Raw genomic sequence first — 18,019 nt, 5'->3', positions numbered from 1 at the left:
GTGTGGAAACAGGCCATTCGGCCCAAAATTTCCACAGCGTCCCTCCGAAGAGTATCCCACCCAGACCCATTCCCCTACCCTATTACTCTACATTTCTCCTGACTAATGCACCTAACCTACACATCCCTGAACATTGTGGGAAATTTAGCTTGGCCAATTCAACTAACCTGCAGATCTCTGTACTGCACGAGATAGGGGTTAAAGAGTAAATAACAGGCAGGGACCGAACCCAAAGAGAAACTGGAACATTTGGAAAGACAAAGGAGTGGATTACGATCTGGGGGGGGGGGGGGGGGGTGCATAGCTGTTAATGGAGGGGACAGGAACTTGTGTCTGGCAGCATCTCAGTGGAGATGGCGGAAATGGCGACTTATGATCTACGTTCTGCTGCAAAAACAGACCCCGAGCTTCCAGCTGCCTGCCACTTTAACACACGAGCCTGTTCCCTGGCCAACATCTCTGTCTCATGATTACTGCTGTGTTCCAGTGAAGCCAGAACATACCAAATGGCCCCATATTTCAAGGACTGCAATTTCCCCTCCCATGTGGTCAATACAATCCAATGTATCTCCTCCACTTCCTGCACCTCTGCATTTGAAACCCACACCTTCAACTGCAACAAGGATAGAACTCCCCAAGTCCTTACCTTCCACCCAGATACAAAATATCATCCTCTGCCATTTTCACTACCTACAATCAGACTGCACCGCCAGATTCTTAAGGGGTTTCACACAATAAATACTGATGTGTCTGAGAGTAAATACTGAGAGAGGAGTCTGAAACCAGATTCTAAGCCAGTCACAGAATCAAGGGTTCTGTTTTGGATTCGTCAAGTTTAAGGCAACACAGACACGGGTAAGGGGTTTCAGTAGCAATGGAGCTGGGGTGAAGAGGAGATAAGCAACGGTTTAGAGATTGGAATTCCTGGTGTTTGGGATTGTGTAGATGTCGAATCAGAAGGTCAGCTTCGCGTCAGATATAACAGCAGTATTGTGAAGAGACTAGTTCTGCTGCATAGTTCCCAGTGAGAGGGAGAGGCTCAGTAGTTAGGGAAAGGAATTTGTAAAATAACAGGTTTAACCACTACAATGTTTCATTGGGGGAAACTGCACCTAATCGAGTAGAGGGAATGTGATAAGCAGTTTGAAAACTGAGTAACAGTGGAGTAATGGAGAGGGATGATGGGGAGTGAGAGCTGGGCATCGTCAGTGTACATGTGAAACCCAACATGGTACTTTTGCACAATGTCACCTCCTGGCATTATGGAGGTGAGATACAGGAGGGACCAAGGATAGATCCATGAGGGACACCAAATGCAAGGAATTCAGAAAGGAAAGGGAGAGTGGAGATGGAGCAGGATTTTCCAACAACCGTGAGGTCAAATGTCAGTTTTTCACAGAATGGGAGAGAAGGACATAACCAGAAAAGACAGAACAAGGAACAATGTCTGTGAATCGGTGAGGGGGACTGATGAGGAGGAGGAGAAAAGAGAGTTGGAAAGGCTATGGTTTAGTGAGATTAGGGTAAAGGGTCAAGGTGAGCTCTGATAAGGCTTGACATGAGACTGGAGGAAGATGTAGGTTTGGACAAAAACCGGGAACACCACGTGAGGCAATTTGACTCAGTGGGCTAGTGGGAGGAGGAGGGGGGGGAAGCAGCAGATCGGATTATCACAGTCTTAGTGACAGAGAAACTCCATGTGCTCCAAACTCTTGCTGTTGGAGAGAAGGATGGAGGAGACAGGATGATGAACAGTGTTTCACAAAGAAACAAAACCTGGGTAAGTGATATTTAAAGTGAGTGAACAAACCTAATGTATTTAAATTTTATCCAAAATATTGAAACAAATGACTGAAGTCCTGGTTCGAATCCCATCTTGGCAGATGGTGGAGTCTGAATACAAGAAAAAAATAACTGGAATTAGGAATCTCCTGATCTCCATGCAATCATTGTCAATGGCGGAAAAAAAACCCTGCCAACCTGACAGTGACCCAGGAAGCGACTCACTGTATTAAACACTGCAAAGTCTCAACACAGGAATGAAACTGGATGGACCACTTGGTATCTAAAAAGGCACCATTTAATACAACCACAGAATCAGCCCTCTCGATGGTGCAACGTCCTCCTCACTAACATCTGGAGTTTGGGGCCAAAATGTGCAGAGCTGTCTCACAGACCAATCAAGGAACAGCCTGACATACTCATACACATGAAATCAACCCTTACAGACAATGACCAGACACCACTATCACTATCCCTAGATAGAGAGTGTGGTGCAGGAATAGCACAACCGGTCAGGCAGCTTCCGAGGAGAAGGAGAATCGATGTTTCGAGCCTAAGCTCTTCATCAGCCTGACCTGCTGTGCTTTTCCAGCACCACACTCTCGACTCTGATCTGCAGTCTTCACTTTCTCCTGAAATCTCTGGATATGTCCTGCCCCACCAGCAGGACAGACCAAGAAGAGGTGGTGGCGCAGACATGGAGGATTTGCCCTTGGAGTACTCAGCATTGTCCCCGGACACCAGGAAATCTCATGGCTCCTGCTGAGTACCACGTACTGTCCTCGCTTGGCTGATAGATCATTTCTCCTTCATGTTGAACAACATTTGACAGAAGCACTGAGGAAGTAAAATGCTGTCAAACGTACTCTGGGTACAGAATTTCAATGTCCACAATCGAGACTAACTCTGCAACAGAATTACTGATTGAGCTGGCCAGGTCTTAAAGGACATAGCTGTTCATCTGAGTCTGCAGTGGGTAGTGAGGGAACCAAGAGGGAAAAACATACTTGATCTCATTGTTATGAATTGACCAGCTTCAGATACATCTGTCCATGACAGTATCGGTAGGAGCGACCATCACACATTCCTTTTGGAGTCACAAGTCTTGGCTTAATGTTGAGAAAAACCTCCATTCGTGTTGAGTGGCACTATCAACGTTCTAAATGGGACAGACTTTGAAGAGATGTAGGATCTCAAACTGGGTATCTCTGAGGCACTGTGGGTCATCAACAGCAGCAGAACTGTACTCCAGCACAATCTGAAATCTCATGGGTTTGTAAATCCCACTCTCAACCATCACAATGGACAGTAAATGAGGGCATGCCATGAGCAGCACCAGGCATACCTACAAATGAAGTGCCAACCTGGTGAATCTACCAAACAGGATTATCTGCATTTCAAACAGCATCAGCAGCAAGCAACAGAGCTAAGTGATCCTACATCCAGTGGAACAGATCGGAGCTCTGCAGTTCTGCTACACCCAGTTGTGAACGGTGATGGACAATTAAACAACTCACTGGAGGAAGCATCACAGAAATTCCCACCCTTACTGATGGAGGGGCCTCACACATCCATGCACCAGATAAGACAACAGCATTTGCAGCAATCTGCAACCAGAAGTGTGAAGTGGGATGATCCATCTTAGCCTTCTCCAGTGGTTTCTAACATCACAGATGTGAGTTTGAACCCAGTTCGATTGAGTTTGAATAAAATCAAGAAATGGTTAAGTAGTGCAAAGTCTACGGGCCCTGCCAATATTCTGGCAATAACGCTGATAGCTTGGGCTCCAGAACTTGCCACCCACCAAGTCACATACTACTCCAGCTCTGGCATCTATCAACAATGTGGAACATTGCCCAGGGATGTTCAACACAAAAACACAGGGCAACCCAACCCAGCCAATTTCCATCTATCAGTCCACACTCGATCAGCAGTAAAGTGATGGAAGATATCATTAACAGGGCTACCAAGCAGCAGCTGCTCAGCAACAGCCAGCTCAGCGACACTCATTTTAGGCTCCACCAGGGCCACTCAGCTCCCGATTGTGTTACCGCGCTGATTCACAATCTGACAACTAACTGAATCCCAGAGGTGAGGTGAGAGTGACAGCCCAGTCCCACGAGAAGATCACTAATTCTAGATATTTCCACCCTTGTCTCAGCTTATACACTCCCATCCACCTTGTGTTATCTCCAGACTTCAGTATCCAAACATACTCCTGGCCAGCTTCCCACATTCAACCTCCCATAATCTCAAGAAAAACTAATTCTCTGCTGCCCAAGTACTCCCTCAAACCAAACCTTGTTGATCCATCAAAAGGCTCTGATTCATAATCAACAACATAGAGCCACAGAGATGTACAGCATGGAAACAGACCCTTCAATCCAACCCGTCCATGCCGACCAGATATCCCAACCCAATCTAGTCTCACCTGCCAGCATCCGGCCCACATCCCTCAATTTAAAATTGTCACTCTTGATTTAATTCCTGGTTGTGATCATCCCGAGCTCGCTGCATCACACAACCTTTGAAACCTCGACAACCCATTCTGTTCGAGACTCCCAATGACCTGTTCATTCATTACTTCACCTGTGTGGCTGCTTTTACAGTTGCCAAAGCAACAAGGTCTGAAATTCGCAGTCAAAACCTCACAGGTCTGCTTTCCTCCTTTAAGACATTTCTCAAAACCTGCTTATTTGGCAATGCTTTTGGTCACCTGACCTAATATCACCATCTCTGGCCTTATGTTTAAAATTCTCAATAATGTTTTTGTGGAATTATATTCATGATAACAAAAATACAAACGGTTGTTGATTTGGACATTATCTTCAGATCTTTACTGTTACTGTCTCTTACCCAACCACATTGTGGGAGCACCTTCACCACACAAACTGCAGCTGGACAAGAAAGTCAAACATCACCCTCTCCATCGGCAACAGGGCTTTGACATTAATCACTGGTATCTGTGGAAGGAGAAACACAGTTGATGTTTCAAGGAGTGCAAAATGGATTACAGGGAATGAAAATGGCGTAGAATGAGATAGTCAGAAATGGAAGGAAGATACACTTGCTTATTGGAAAAAGGAATTCTTGACTGTTAAAGATTTTCCAGAAAATATTGATAAGCAGCGCATGGTCACGTGCTGGGCAGCAATGAAAAATTAACTTACAAAAATGTCTGTAAAAACAATCGTAAAATACCAAACAGACCAAAAATCCACCCATTGTTCGAGATTGAGGAAGCTAGATATAGACAAAGTAGTCATGAGGGAGCCCAGAGATGAAGCAGAGCAGTATAAGCTGTTATGATCCCACAGTCATGGAGATGTATAGCACCGACATAGACCCTTCGATGGGTGGCACAGTGGTTAGCACTGCTGCCTCACAGCACCAGAGACCCGGGTTCAATTCCCGGCTCAGGCGACTGACTGTGTGGAGTTTGCACATTCTCCCCGTGTCTGCGTGGGTTTCCTCCGGGTGCTCCGGTTTCCTCCCACAGTCCAAAAATGTGCAGGTCAGGTGAATTGGCCACGCTAAGTTGCCCGTAGTGTTAGATGCAGGGGTAAATGTAGGGGAATGGGTATGGGTCGGTCCGCTTCGGCGGGTCGGTGTGGACTTGTTGGGCTGAAGGGCCTGTTTCCACACTGTAAGTAATCTAATCACTTCTAACTCATCCTTGCCAAACAGGTAGCCAAACCTCATCTATTCCCATTTGCCAGCATTTGGCCCATAGCCCTGTAAATGCTTCCTAATCATACGTGTCTATTTAGATGACTTTAACATGCTTTAATTGTACTAGCCTCCACTACCTCCTCTGGAAACTCATTCCACCCACTGCATGAAAGAGTTGTCCTTTAGGCTCCTTTGAAATTTTACCTGTTCACCCTAAAGCAATGCCCTCTACTTCTGGACACCACCACTCCAGGGAAAACACCTTGTTCATTTACTCTATTTTTGCCCCTCATGATTGTATAAACCTCCATAGCATCAACGCTCAGCCTATGAAACTCCAGGGAAAACAGCCCCAGCTTTTATGCCTCATCCTGTAGCTCAAATCCTCCAACCCTAACAACATCCTTGTAAGTATTTTTTGAAACCTTTCAAGTTTCACAGCACCCTTCTGATAGGAGGCAGGTCAGAATTGCGCACAATATTCCAAAAGTGGCCTAACGAATGTTCCTGGACAGCAACATGACCTCCCACATCCGATACTCAAAGCTCTAACCAATAAAGGAAAATATACTGCACACCGTCTTCATCATCCTATCTACCTGCAACTTGACTTGCAAGAACTATGAACCTGCAGTCCAAGGTCTCTTTGTTCTGCAAACGTCTCCAGGGTCTTGCCATTCAGTGTCTAAGTCCTGCCCTGATTTGCTTTTCCAAACTGCAGCACCTAACATTTATCTAAATTAAACCCCAACTGATCAATATCTCATTGTAATCTGAGGAAACCTTCTTCATTATCCACAATATCTCTAATTTTGTATCACCTGCAAACTCATTTACGATACCAAATCATTGAAATGAATGAAACAAATCCAGAAATAAACATCCATTTCTCGGAGTTTGAATGTTGCCTGTGTAAATCCTGCCCAAAGACTCTGTACCAGAGAAAGGCTGCACATGCGCCTGGCTGCACCTTGCCCCCTACAAAGCTGATGGCTCCACACGTGTCCAGTGAATTCTTGCCCCGAATAAAGATGGCGGTGCACACCCATACTGAGGCAATTCCCCGTTTACTGAAAACACGAGACTGGGACGTTCAAATTTGTGTTTTCCGATGTGCACATTTCGTTAGTAAAACCTCTCTTCTCATATAGAATCTCTCTCACCTCCTGCGGTTCCACAGACAGCCTTGAGTTTTGCCTGGTTACTAGTTTGTCCTTAGTGTTTTTGTACAATCACTTTGGATTCTCGTTAAACCTATTTCCTAAAGCTATCTCATGTCCCCTTTATGCCCTCATGGTTTACCTCGAGTATACTCCTACTGTCCCTATACTCCTCTAGGGATTCTCACAAACACAGCTCTCTGTACCTGCCACATGCCTCCTTCATTTTCTTGACCAGGCCCTCAATTTCTTTCGATAGGCAGCATTCCCTACACCTACCAGCCTTGGCCTTAAGAGGAACATACTGTCTGTGTACTCTTGTTGTCGTAGACCTATGGAGGCAATGGCAGATGAGGACAGAGAAGCAATCATTCGCAGTAAAGAGGTAATGTTGGGAAAGTTAACAGCCAAAAGGTAGATGGGTCTCCTGACCCTGATGGATTGCATCCCAGGGACTAAAGGATGCAGGGGTGGTGGTTGGGCGGTGGGGGGGGGGGGGGGGTGTGTGTGTGGGTTGAATAACAAATAGACTTGTGATAATTCACTAAAATTTGTTGGATTCTGGGATGGTTTTGACAGACTGGAAGCTGCAAATGCGGTGTGATTATTTATCAAAAAGGACCCGTTAACTTCTGTAGTGGAGAAAATGCTTGAATCTCTCAAGGAAGTAATGGTGAGATATCTGGGTAGAAATTGTCTCATTTAGCAGACACAGCATGGATCTCAAAGTTTGGGAGAAGATTTGTAGCTCGGGTGCTCGTTGTTGTGGTTCTGTTCGCCGAGCTGGGAATTTGTCTTGCAAATGTTTCGTCCCCTGTCTAGGAGACGCTTCACAGGAGGCTCCCAAGCACTGAGGATGTCACCTAGACAGGGGACGAAACGTTTGCAAGACAAATTCCCAGCTCGGCGAACAGAACCACAACAGCATGGATTCATGACAGACAGGTCACGTTTAAGGATTTACTGGAATTATTTGAGGATACGACGAGCGCGTTGGACAAGGCGGACTCGGTGGATGTGGTGTACCTGGATTTCCAGAAAGTATTCGATAAGTTGCCACACAAAAGGCTGCTGTATAAGGTAAAGATGCACAGCATTATGGGTAATGTATTATCATTGATACTGGATCGGTTAACCAACAAAAATAAAGAATGGGGATAAACGGGTGTTTGGATAAGTGTTGGCAAGACAACAGTTCGCAATTTACACACATGTTTTGGAGTTGAGGACCAAGTGTACGGTGTCAAGAGTTCACATTTGATACAAAGATGAGGTAGAGCAATGTGTGCAGAGGCCACTAAGTCTGCACAGGGATACAGATCGGTTACGTGAGTGGGTAAGGATCTGGCAGATGGAGTTCAATGTTGGGATATGTGAGGTCATCCATTTTGGTCGGACTAACAGCAAACTGATGATGAAATGGTGAAAACGTGCACCATGCTGCTGTGCAGAGGGAGCTGGGTGTCCTTGTGCACGAATCACAGGAAGTTGGTATGCAGGTGCAGCAGGTAATTATGGCAGTGAAGGGAATATTGTCCTTCATTGCTAGAGGGATGCTTATGCTGCAGCTGTACAGGGTGCTGTGGAGGCCAAAGCTGGAGTACTGTGTACAGGTTTGTTCCCCTTACATGAGCAAAGATGTACTGGTACTAGAGGGAGTACAGAAGAGGTTCACTAGTTTGAGTTGGGAGTTGAGAGGATTGGTATATGTGGAGAGATTGAGAAAACTGGTTCTATAGTCATTGTAATTTAGAAGAATGGGAGGTTGGAGAGGAAAAAATAAAATTATGAAGGGAGTAGATAAGATAGAAGCAGGGAGGCTATTTCCACTGGGGGACGGGTCAAACTAGAGCATAACCTCAAAATAACGGGGAGCAGATTTAGGACTGAGTTCAGGAGGAGCTTCTTCAGCTAAAGGGTTGTGAATCTGTGGAATTCCCTGCCGAGTGCAGCATTTGACATTATCAACTTGAATGCCTTTAAGGCAAAATGTAGATTTGTGAACAGGAAAATAATTAAGGGTTATGGTGAGAGAGCAGGAATGTGGAGCTGAGGCCATGAAAAGATCAGCCCTGATCTTATTGAATGGTAGAGCAGGCCTGAGGGGCCAGATGAAAGTTCTTGCCTTGTGCCATCAAAATTGGCCTTCGTCCAATTCAGAATCTTAACTTTTAGAACTGGTACATAATTTTCTGTAACTATTTAAAAACTAGTAGAATTATCAGAGACTCCCAACAGTGTGGAAGCAGGTCATTCAGCCCATGACATTGATACTGACCTGGAGAGCCTCCTAACCTCCCCCTGTAACATTGCATTTCCCAGGGCCAGCCAACCTACACATCCCTGAACATTATGGGCAATTCAGCCTGGATAATCCACCAAACCTGTACATCACTGAACACTGTGGGCAATTCAGCCTGGACAATCCAACCTACCCTACACATCTTTGGATTGTGGGAGGAAACCAGAGCACCCGGACGAAATCCATGCAGAAAACCCCAATAAGGTGATCATCCCTTTCTTATTTCCCAGTTCCACCTAAATACCTTCACTGGGCGTACTCCCAGGAATATCTTCCCTAAGCAAAAACATAATGCTATCCCGAATCAAAAATGCCACTCCCCCTCCTCTCTTGTCCCCCTTTCTATTCTTCCTATAGCATCTATACCCTGGAACATTAAGCTGCCAGGCCTATCCATCCCTGAGTGAATCCTCTGTAATTTCTATAATATCCCAGTGCCATGTTCAAAACCATACCCTGAGCTCATCTGCCTTCCCTGTCAGGCCTCTTCTATTGAAGTAATTGCAGTGCAACTGCTCAGTCCGACTTCATTCAGCCCATCATATTAATACTGACCCTTGCCTACCTTGACTATTTGACTTCTGCACTGTACCAGCCTCAGACATACCACTTTTCTCAGTATCTTCTTGGGTTTTCACCCACTCCCTCACTGGTTTAATGCCTCCCGAGTATCACCAGCCAGTCTCCCTGCCTCGATGTTAGACACCTTCCAATTCAGGTACAATCCATCCTTCTTATGCAGGTCAACTCTACTCCAGAGGAGATCACAATGATCCAAAAAACGTGAATCCTTTTCCCCTGCACCAGCTCCTTAGCCACTCATTGAGCACCTCCTCCTCCTCTGTAATATGGACATTTTTCAAGATGTCACCATTTATTTCCCCACATTCTATATCTCCCATGTACTTCTTCACAGTAAACACTAATGCAAAATACTTGTTTCCTACCTCGCTCATCGCCTGCAGCTCCTCACAATGGCTGCCTTGCTGATCTTTGAGGGTCTCTATTTTCTCCCTAGTTAGCCTTTTGTTCCTCATGTATTTACAAAAGCCCTTTGGATTATCCTTAACCCTATTTGCCAAAGCTATCTCACGCCCCTTTTTTGCCTCCTGATTTCCCTCTTACTTATACTCCTACTGCCTTTATACTCAAAAATGTTTTGGATTGGAATAAATGAAAAATATAACATCCTGACAAAACAAACGAGGGTAGGACTTACACTCAATAAAAGTAGGGCCTTGAGTATTGATATGGGAACAAAGAGACCGAGGGCTTCAGATCTTTGAAGTGTGTGTTACATGTAGACAGGGTGGTTAAGAAGGTGCTTAGCACACTTACCTTCATCGTTCAGACCTTTGAGTACAGGAGTTGGGACTATATGTTGAGGATGTACAGGACGCTGGGCAGGCCACTTCTGGAATACTCTGTCCAGTTCTGGTTGTGCTGTTATAGGAAGGATGTTATTAAATTGGAGCAGGTTCAGAAGAGATTTACCAGGACGTTTCCATGAATGGAGGGATTGTGTTCTAAGGAGAGGCTGGATAGGCTGGGAATTTTTTTCACTGGCATGCACAAGGTTGAGGGGTGACCTTATTAGAGGTTTACAAAATCAGAAAGAGTGTAGATAAGGTGAATAGCTGGGGGAGAGGGAGATTCAAAACTTGGGTGCATTCATTTTGAGAAGAAATTAGAAAGATTTGAGAAAAGACATTAGGGTTTTTAAAAAAACTATACGTGTGAAATGAGAGGCAGGTACAATCAGAGGCAGGTACAATCAGTTCAATTTGGAATTATGGTTGGCATGGACCAGTTGGACCACAGGGCCTGTTTCCTTGCTGTATAACATTAGGACTCTTATCCTCACTAACTCTAAATTCCTCCATCCTCAACTCTCCCGATCACTGTCATCTCATCCAGCCTCACAACTCTTCCTTATTTATATAATTTCTCACCAGCCACAGAACGCTCCCTATCTCATGTCCTCCAGTTTCTCAAATCTCTGCGATATGTGCCTTTCTTTAGTTCCAGCCTTGAGGATGCCCTCATTCACTCCGATTGGTTGGAGGACAAACTGGTGCGACCTGGTCCTCCAGTACTGCCCTCTGCCCCCCATTGGCCTGCGCTGACATCAATCATTCGGGGCCCATTGTGAGGTGAGTGGTGGGATCCTCCCTCTCTCTGCCCTGGGATGAGCTTCAACATTCACAGTCAATGGGGCCGTATCACAGAGCACAGGGGCTGGGGCTATTCAGCCCATTTGGGATGTACCCTCTCCCTCTGGAGATACTGCAAATCTGTCCCAATTCCCTTCCCATTTGCCCATAGCCCCCGAAATCTTCCCTTAAAAAGTAAAATTCTAAATCTGTTTATGAATAACTGCTGAGTCTGTGTCCAGCTGCCATTCAGACTGTTCCAGATACTCAGAACTTACTGAAAAAAAAATGTTCACATATTCACATTATTTGCCAATTACCTGAAAATAACTACTAAAATTGTGACATTGTTAACAATTCCCCTCTCTCTGCAGATTAGATATCCTAGAAACAAATTTGCACCTGGTCAAAATCACTGCTTAACCTTCTCAGCTCCAAGGACAATTATCTGTGCTTCTACTAGCTCTCCACAGAAGAGGAACACATCTTATTTTCAGTTATTAGTGTCATAGAGATGTACAGCACAGAAACAGACCTTTGGTCCAATTTGTCCATGACAACTCGCAATCCTCAACAAACGGAGTCCCATTTGCCAGTTATTGGTCCGTATCATTGGAAACTCTTCCTATTCACGTACCCAATCGGATGCCTTTAAAATGTTGTAATTGTATCAGCCTCCACTACTTCATCTGGCAGCTCATTCCACACATACACCACACACAGCTTGAAAACTTTGCCCCTTAGATCCATTTTTAATCTTTGCCCTCTCAACTTTAGCCCATGTGATCTTGTTTTGAACCCACCTAACTGGGGGGAAAAGACCCTGGCTGTTCACCTTATCCATGCCCCTCATGATTTTATAAATCTCCATGAAGTCACCTCTCAGTCTTTGACTCTCCAAGGAAATTAACCCTGGCCTATTCACCCTCTCCCTGTAGCCCAAATCCTCCAACCCTAGCAAAGTCTTTGTAAATCTTGTCTGAACTCTTTCAAGATTCACAACATCCTTTCCAAAACAGGGAATTTCGAACTTAAAACATAATTCCTGAAATGGCTTAATCAATGTCCTGTCCAACCACAATTTGACGTCCCAGCTTCTGTACTCAATGCATTGACCAATAAATATAAGCATGTCAAACACCACCATCACTAGTCTGTCTACGTGCGATTCTACTTTCAAGGAACAATGAACCTGCACTCCATGGTCTCTATGTTCAGCAACATTCCCAAGGACTTTACCATTAAGTGTACAAGTCCTGCTCTGATTTGCCTTTCCAAAAGCCAACAGCTTACATTTGTCTAAATTGAACCCAGTCTGCCATTCCTCGCTCCAATGGCCCATTTGGTCAAGATACTGTTGCATTCTGAACTAACCTTCTTCATTGTCCACTACACCTCCAATTTTGGTGTCTTCTGTAAACCCACTGAACATATCTCATATATTCACATCCAAGTCATTTATTTAAGGACCCAATATCCATTCTAGCAGGAATGCTGCTCACAGGCCTCCAGTCCGCAAAGCAACCTTCCATCAGCACCCTCTGCCTCCTACCTTCAAGCCAGTTTTGTATCCAAATGGCTAGTTCACACAACATTTCATGTTATCGAATCTTGCTAACCAGTCTGCTTTGTGGAACATCGTTCAGTGTCAATATAGACAACGTCCACAGTCTGCCTTCATCAATCACCTTTGTCACATCTTCAAAATAACTCAATCAAGTTAGAGAGAGAGAATTTCCCACACACAAAGCCATGTTAACTTGCCCTAATCAATCCTCGTCTTTCCAAATACATGTAAATCCTGTCCCTCAGAATCCCTTCCAACAACTTACCTACCACTGACGTTAGGTTGACTGTTCTCTTGTTCCCTGGCCTTTCCTTACCACCTTTTTAAAATAATGGCACCCATCTTCCAGTACCTCACCTGTCACAAACAAAGATATAAATACCTCAGGGAGGGGCACTGCCAACACCTTCCTAGCTTTCCACAAATTTCTGGGATACACCTGATCAGGTCCCAGGGATTTATCCACCTTGCTACTGTTTAAGACATCCAGTACTTCCTCCTCTGTAATATAGACACTTTTCAAGTTATCACTACTTATTTCTCCAAACTCTGTAGAATAGAAGAGCATAGTATTTCTCCCACATCCTGTTGTTCCATAAATGACCTTGTTGATCTTTAAGGGGTCCTATTCTCTGTCCGGGTTTTATTTTATGCTTAAAGTATTTGTAGAATCTCTTTAGATTCTCCTTAAACTATTTCCTAGAGATATTTCAAGTCCCCTTTTTGCTCTCCTGATTACCCTCGAGTATATTCCTGTAAAAACGTGATCCTGTACTCCCAATTCCTCCGCCTCTGCCATATCTGCTCCCAGAAGAAGAAATTCCACTCCAGGACATCCCAGAAAGGTTTCCTCTTTCAAGGACCGCATTTCTCACCCACTTGATCAACAATGCACTCCAACGCATATTCTCCACTTCCTGTACCTCCGCCTTCCCCCCCACCCCTCCAACCACAATAAGAATATAATCCCCCCACTCCTCACCTGCCACCCACTAATCACCAGTAACCTCTGCTATGTCTGCTACCTACAGTCAGACCCCACCACCAGCGATATATCTCCCTCCCCAGCCCTTTCTATCTTCTGCAGAGACCATGGGATCTTTGGTGCTGATGTGCTGCCGCACGGATACTTCAGTCACTCACCCTACCAAATGCCCAGTGAGATTATCATTAGATGGATAATACAGACACCCAGGTAACGTTCTGGGGCCCAGAGTTTGGATCCCGTCACGGCAGACAGTGGAATGTGAGTTCAATAAAAATTTGGAATTAAGAATCTATTAATCAACGAATCCATTGTTGATTATTGCGAAAAAAAATCCTCATCAGATTCGCTAATATCCTTCAGGGAAGGAATCTGCCATCCTTACCTGGTCTGGCCTACATGTGACTCCAGACCCACAGCAATGTAGTTGACTCTTTACTGCCCTTTGGGCCCAGCCAGTGACACCCTCATCCTGTGAATGAATAACAAAGAAGGTCAAGTCTTGTACACAACCATACTATTCTTACAGATAAGTGATCTCTGAGTAAATTTGCTTCTCAACTCCCTGCTGACTATTGGGGAAGTGGGGGCGTGGGGCGGTCAATAGTACCATCCCAATAAGGAGATCATCCCTTTCTTATTTCTCAGTTCTGCCTGGATGTACTCCCAGGAATACCCTCTTGAAGCCCAGCTGTAATGTTATCCCCCTGCTCTGTTGCCCCCTTTCTATCTTTGCTATAGCATCTATACACTGGAACATGAAGCTGCTGGTCCTATCCATCATTAAGTTATGCCTCTGTAATTGCTATAATATTCCAGTGCGATGTTCAAAACCATACCCTCAGCTCCTCTGCCCCCTGCATTGAAACATATCCAGTGTAACTGCTCATTCTGTTCCTTGCCCTTGTCTGCCTTGACTGTTTGACGTCTGAACTGTACCAGCGTCATACTTAGCTCTTCGCTCACTCTCTCTCTGGGTTTACCCACATTCCTTCACTGGTTTAATGCCTCCTGAATAGCACGAGCAACTGTTCCCTTCCAGTGCCAGTACAATCCATCCTTCTGATGGAGGTCAATTCTACCCCACAAGAGATTCCAATGATCCAACAATGTGAACTCTTCTATTCCGATATCATTGATACCAATAAACAACAGCCTCCCCTCAAAATGGTTATTCTCCCCTTTAAGAATATGCTGCTCCCTCTCTAAGACATCCTTATACAAAAATTACACATTCGAATAATAAACCTTACACTCATCAGGTCATCATAAAAGGATTACAGGACACATTGAAGGTTTGGGGAGACCTTTTGAGAGAATGCGATGATTCAAAGGAGAATTTTTAAGCAGCAAATGGGATTGATCTGGAACACAATACTCACACACACAATGGGAATATCCAGATCCTGATATACTGAGTAATTCAATCAGAGTTTAGCAGAATATTTACTGAGATTACCATCTGAATATCCACCTGTAATATCCTGTAATACAAGTTTATAAAATCTGTCACTATCAGTTCAAGGTCGAAACTCACACCATCCCCTCCTCATGGCCCAGGGTAACTGCACATATTACCCTAGAGGACATCAGCAGTCAACTCAGAGGGAAATCTGTGGGTTTCTAGGAGATTCCAACTTGAGATCTCATGTGACTGAACAAAGCAGTTCTTTGACACATTGGAGAAAATGATCCAAGCGTCAGTGAGTTATGGGGAACAAGAATTACTTTCTTTTCTTTCATTCCGTGCTGCCGCTCTGCCTCATCAATAAGACATGGGTGTGAAAGGCTAATGCCTAACGATGGGCAAGTTGTCTCCATCCTGACCAATGGGTAGGAAGATCCTCCCAATCACTCCAAAGCGTATCCCTAAAAAGATAGCAGCTCTGCCTGCTTCCCACTGCCCATCGCTCCCAGTAAATGTTTGGAAGATTGGGAAGGGGGGATATCTCCTAGAAAAGGCATAACTGTAAAGGTCTAAGAGGATTATGAAAAGGGAGAGATGCACAGGAGAAGGAGGCAACAAGTTGCCAGATGGGGTGTAACTTGGGAAAAATGGGAAATTGCTCATTTTGGAGGAGATAATAAAAGAACAAAGTACTATTTAAATGGTGGAAACTGTAGAAAACTGCACAACAAAGGGACCGGGGGTAATTGTTCAGGAAACACAGAAAGCTACCACACAGTTACAACAGGGAATCAGGAAGGGGAATCGAATGTTTTGTTTCAAAGCTTTTCAGTATGAGAGTTTGGAGTATATCCTGAGAGTAACGTGTGGAAGTGCTGGTGAGACCACCATATCTGCAGGAATGAGAGCAGTTTTGGTCCCTTTAGATAAGGAAATGTGTCACTTTATTGGAGGCATTTCAGGGAAGATTCAATGAGATGATCCCTGGTTTGGAGGGATTATCTTTTAAATAAAGGCTGAAAAGGTTGGGACTCTACTCACTGGATTTTGGAGAAAGAGAGGTGATCACATTGAGACAGATGGAATTCTTTAGGGGTTTGACAGGACAAATACTGAGAGGATGTGTCTGAGGGTAAATACTGAGAGACGAGTCTGAAACCCGATTATGAGTCACGGAATCAAGGGTTCTGTTTTGGATTCAAGTTTAAGGCGACACAGACGCGGGTAAGGGGTTTCAGTCGCAATGGAGCTGGGGTGAGGTGGAGAAAAGCAACGTTTAAGAAATTGGAATTCCTGGTGTTTGTAATTGTGTGGATGTCTGATCAGAAGGTCACCTTGGGGTCAGATATTGTGAAGAGTGTCATTCTGCCTCAGAGAGTTCCCAGTGAGAGGGAGGGGCTCAGCAGAAAGGTAAAGGTAAGGCAATGGGTTTAACCATGACAATGTTTCATCGGAGGAAACTGCAGCTAATTGAGTAGTGGGAGTGTGGTAAGCGGTTTGATAACCGAGTAACAGTGGAGTAATGGAGAGGGATGATGGGGAGGGCGAGCTGGCATCGTCAGTGTACATGTCAAACCTAACACAGTGTTTTTGGATGATATCACCTCCTGGCACTATGTACGTGAGATACAGGAGAGACCAAGGATAGATCGTTGAGGGACACCAAATGCAAGGAATTCAGAAAGGAAAAGGAGAGTGGAGATGGAGCAGGATTTTCCAACAACGGTGAGGTCAAATATCAGTTTTTCACAGAATGGGAGAGAAGGACATAACCAAAAAAAGACCAACAGACAGAACAAGGAACAATATCCATGAATTGGCGAAGGGGAGTGATGAGGCGGCAGCGGCGGAAAGAGAGTTGAGCGAGATTAGGGTAAAGGGTCAAGGTGAGCTCTGATAATCCTTGACAAGAGACTGGAGAAAGATGTCGATTAGATTACTTACAGTGTGGAAACAGGCCCTTCGGCCCAACAAGTCCACACCGCCCCGCCGAAGCAAAACCCACCCATACCCCTACATCTACATTTACATTTACATTTACATTTACATTTACATTTACCCCTTAACTAACACTATGGGCAATTTAGCGTGGCCAATTCACCTGGCCTGCAGGAGGAAACCGGAGCACCCGGAGGAAACCCACGCAGACACGGGGAGAACGTGCAAACTCCACACAGTCAGTCGCCTGAGGCGGGAATTGAACCCGGGTCTGAGGCGCTGTGAGGCAGCAGTGCTAACCACAGTGCTGATCACTGTGTAGGTTTAGGACAAAAACCAGGAACACCACGTGAGGCAGTTTGGCTCAGTGGGCTGGTGGGAGGGAGAGAAACAGCAGATCGGATTATCTCAGTCTTAGTGACAGAGAAACTCCATGTGCTCCTCACTCGTTGTTGGAGGGGAGGATGGAGGAGACAGAATGATGGACAGTGTTTTATAAAGAAACAAAACCTGGGTTAGTGATATTTAAAATGAATGAACAAACCTGATGTATTTAGCTTTTATCCAGAATATTAAAACAAATGACTGAAGTCCTGGTTCGAATCCCATCTTGGCAGATGATGGCATCTGAATTCAAGAAAAAAAACAACGTATTAGGAATCTCCTGATCTCCATGAAACCATTGTCAATGGCGAAGAAAATCCTGCCAATCTGATAGCGGCCCAGCCAGCTACTTCACTGTATTAATCACTGCAAAGTCTCAACACAGGAATGAAACTGGATGGACCAGTTGGCAACTAACACGGCACCAGAAATTACAACCACAGAATCAGCCCTCTCGATGGTGCAACGTCCTCCTCACTAACATATGGTTTTTGGTGCCAAAATGTGGAGAGCTGTCTCACAGAGTAGTCAAGGAACAGCCTGACATAATCAAACTCACGGAATCATCCTTTACAAACAATGACCAGATACCACCATCACCATCCCTAGATATCGAGAGTGTGGTGCTGGAAAAGCACAACAGTCAGGCAGCATCCAAGGAGCAGGAG

The 18,019-nt window shown here is 44.9% G+C and overlaps 2 long non-coding RNA genes across 2 annotated transcripts in view; one reads left to right on the top strand and one right to left on the bottom strand.

Annotated features, from left to right (window-relative positions):
- LOC140470889 (uncharacterized) overlaps positions 1-18,019 on the top strand; it is a 1,100,083-nt gene that overhangs the window by 263,375 nt on the left and 818,689 nt on the right. The gene's annotated exons all lie outside the window — the stretch shown is intronic.
- On the bottom strand, positions 10,280-17,595 carry LOC140470583 (uncharacterized). Its single transcript, XR_011956544.1, has 3 exons — positions 17,512-17,595; positions 14,007-14,093; positions 10,280-10,359 (listed from the first exon to the last, which is right to left on the bottom strand). It is a non-coding gene; the product is annotated as an uncharacterized lncRNA (long non-coding RNA).

Source organism: Chiloscyllium punctatum, chromosome 52 (genome assembly GCF_047496795.1).
Source record: "Chiloscyllium punctatum isolate Juve2018m chromosome 52, sChiPun1.3, whole genome shotgun sequence".
NCBI lineage: Eukaryota > Metazoa > Chordata > Chondrichthyes > Orectolobiformes > Hemiscylliidae > Chiloscyllium > Chiloscyllium punctatum.
Note: the sequence above shows the minus strand (reverse complement) of the source record. Positions and strands in the feature narration are given on the sequence as shown.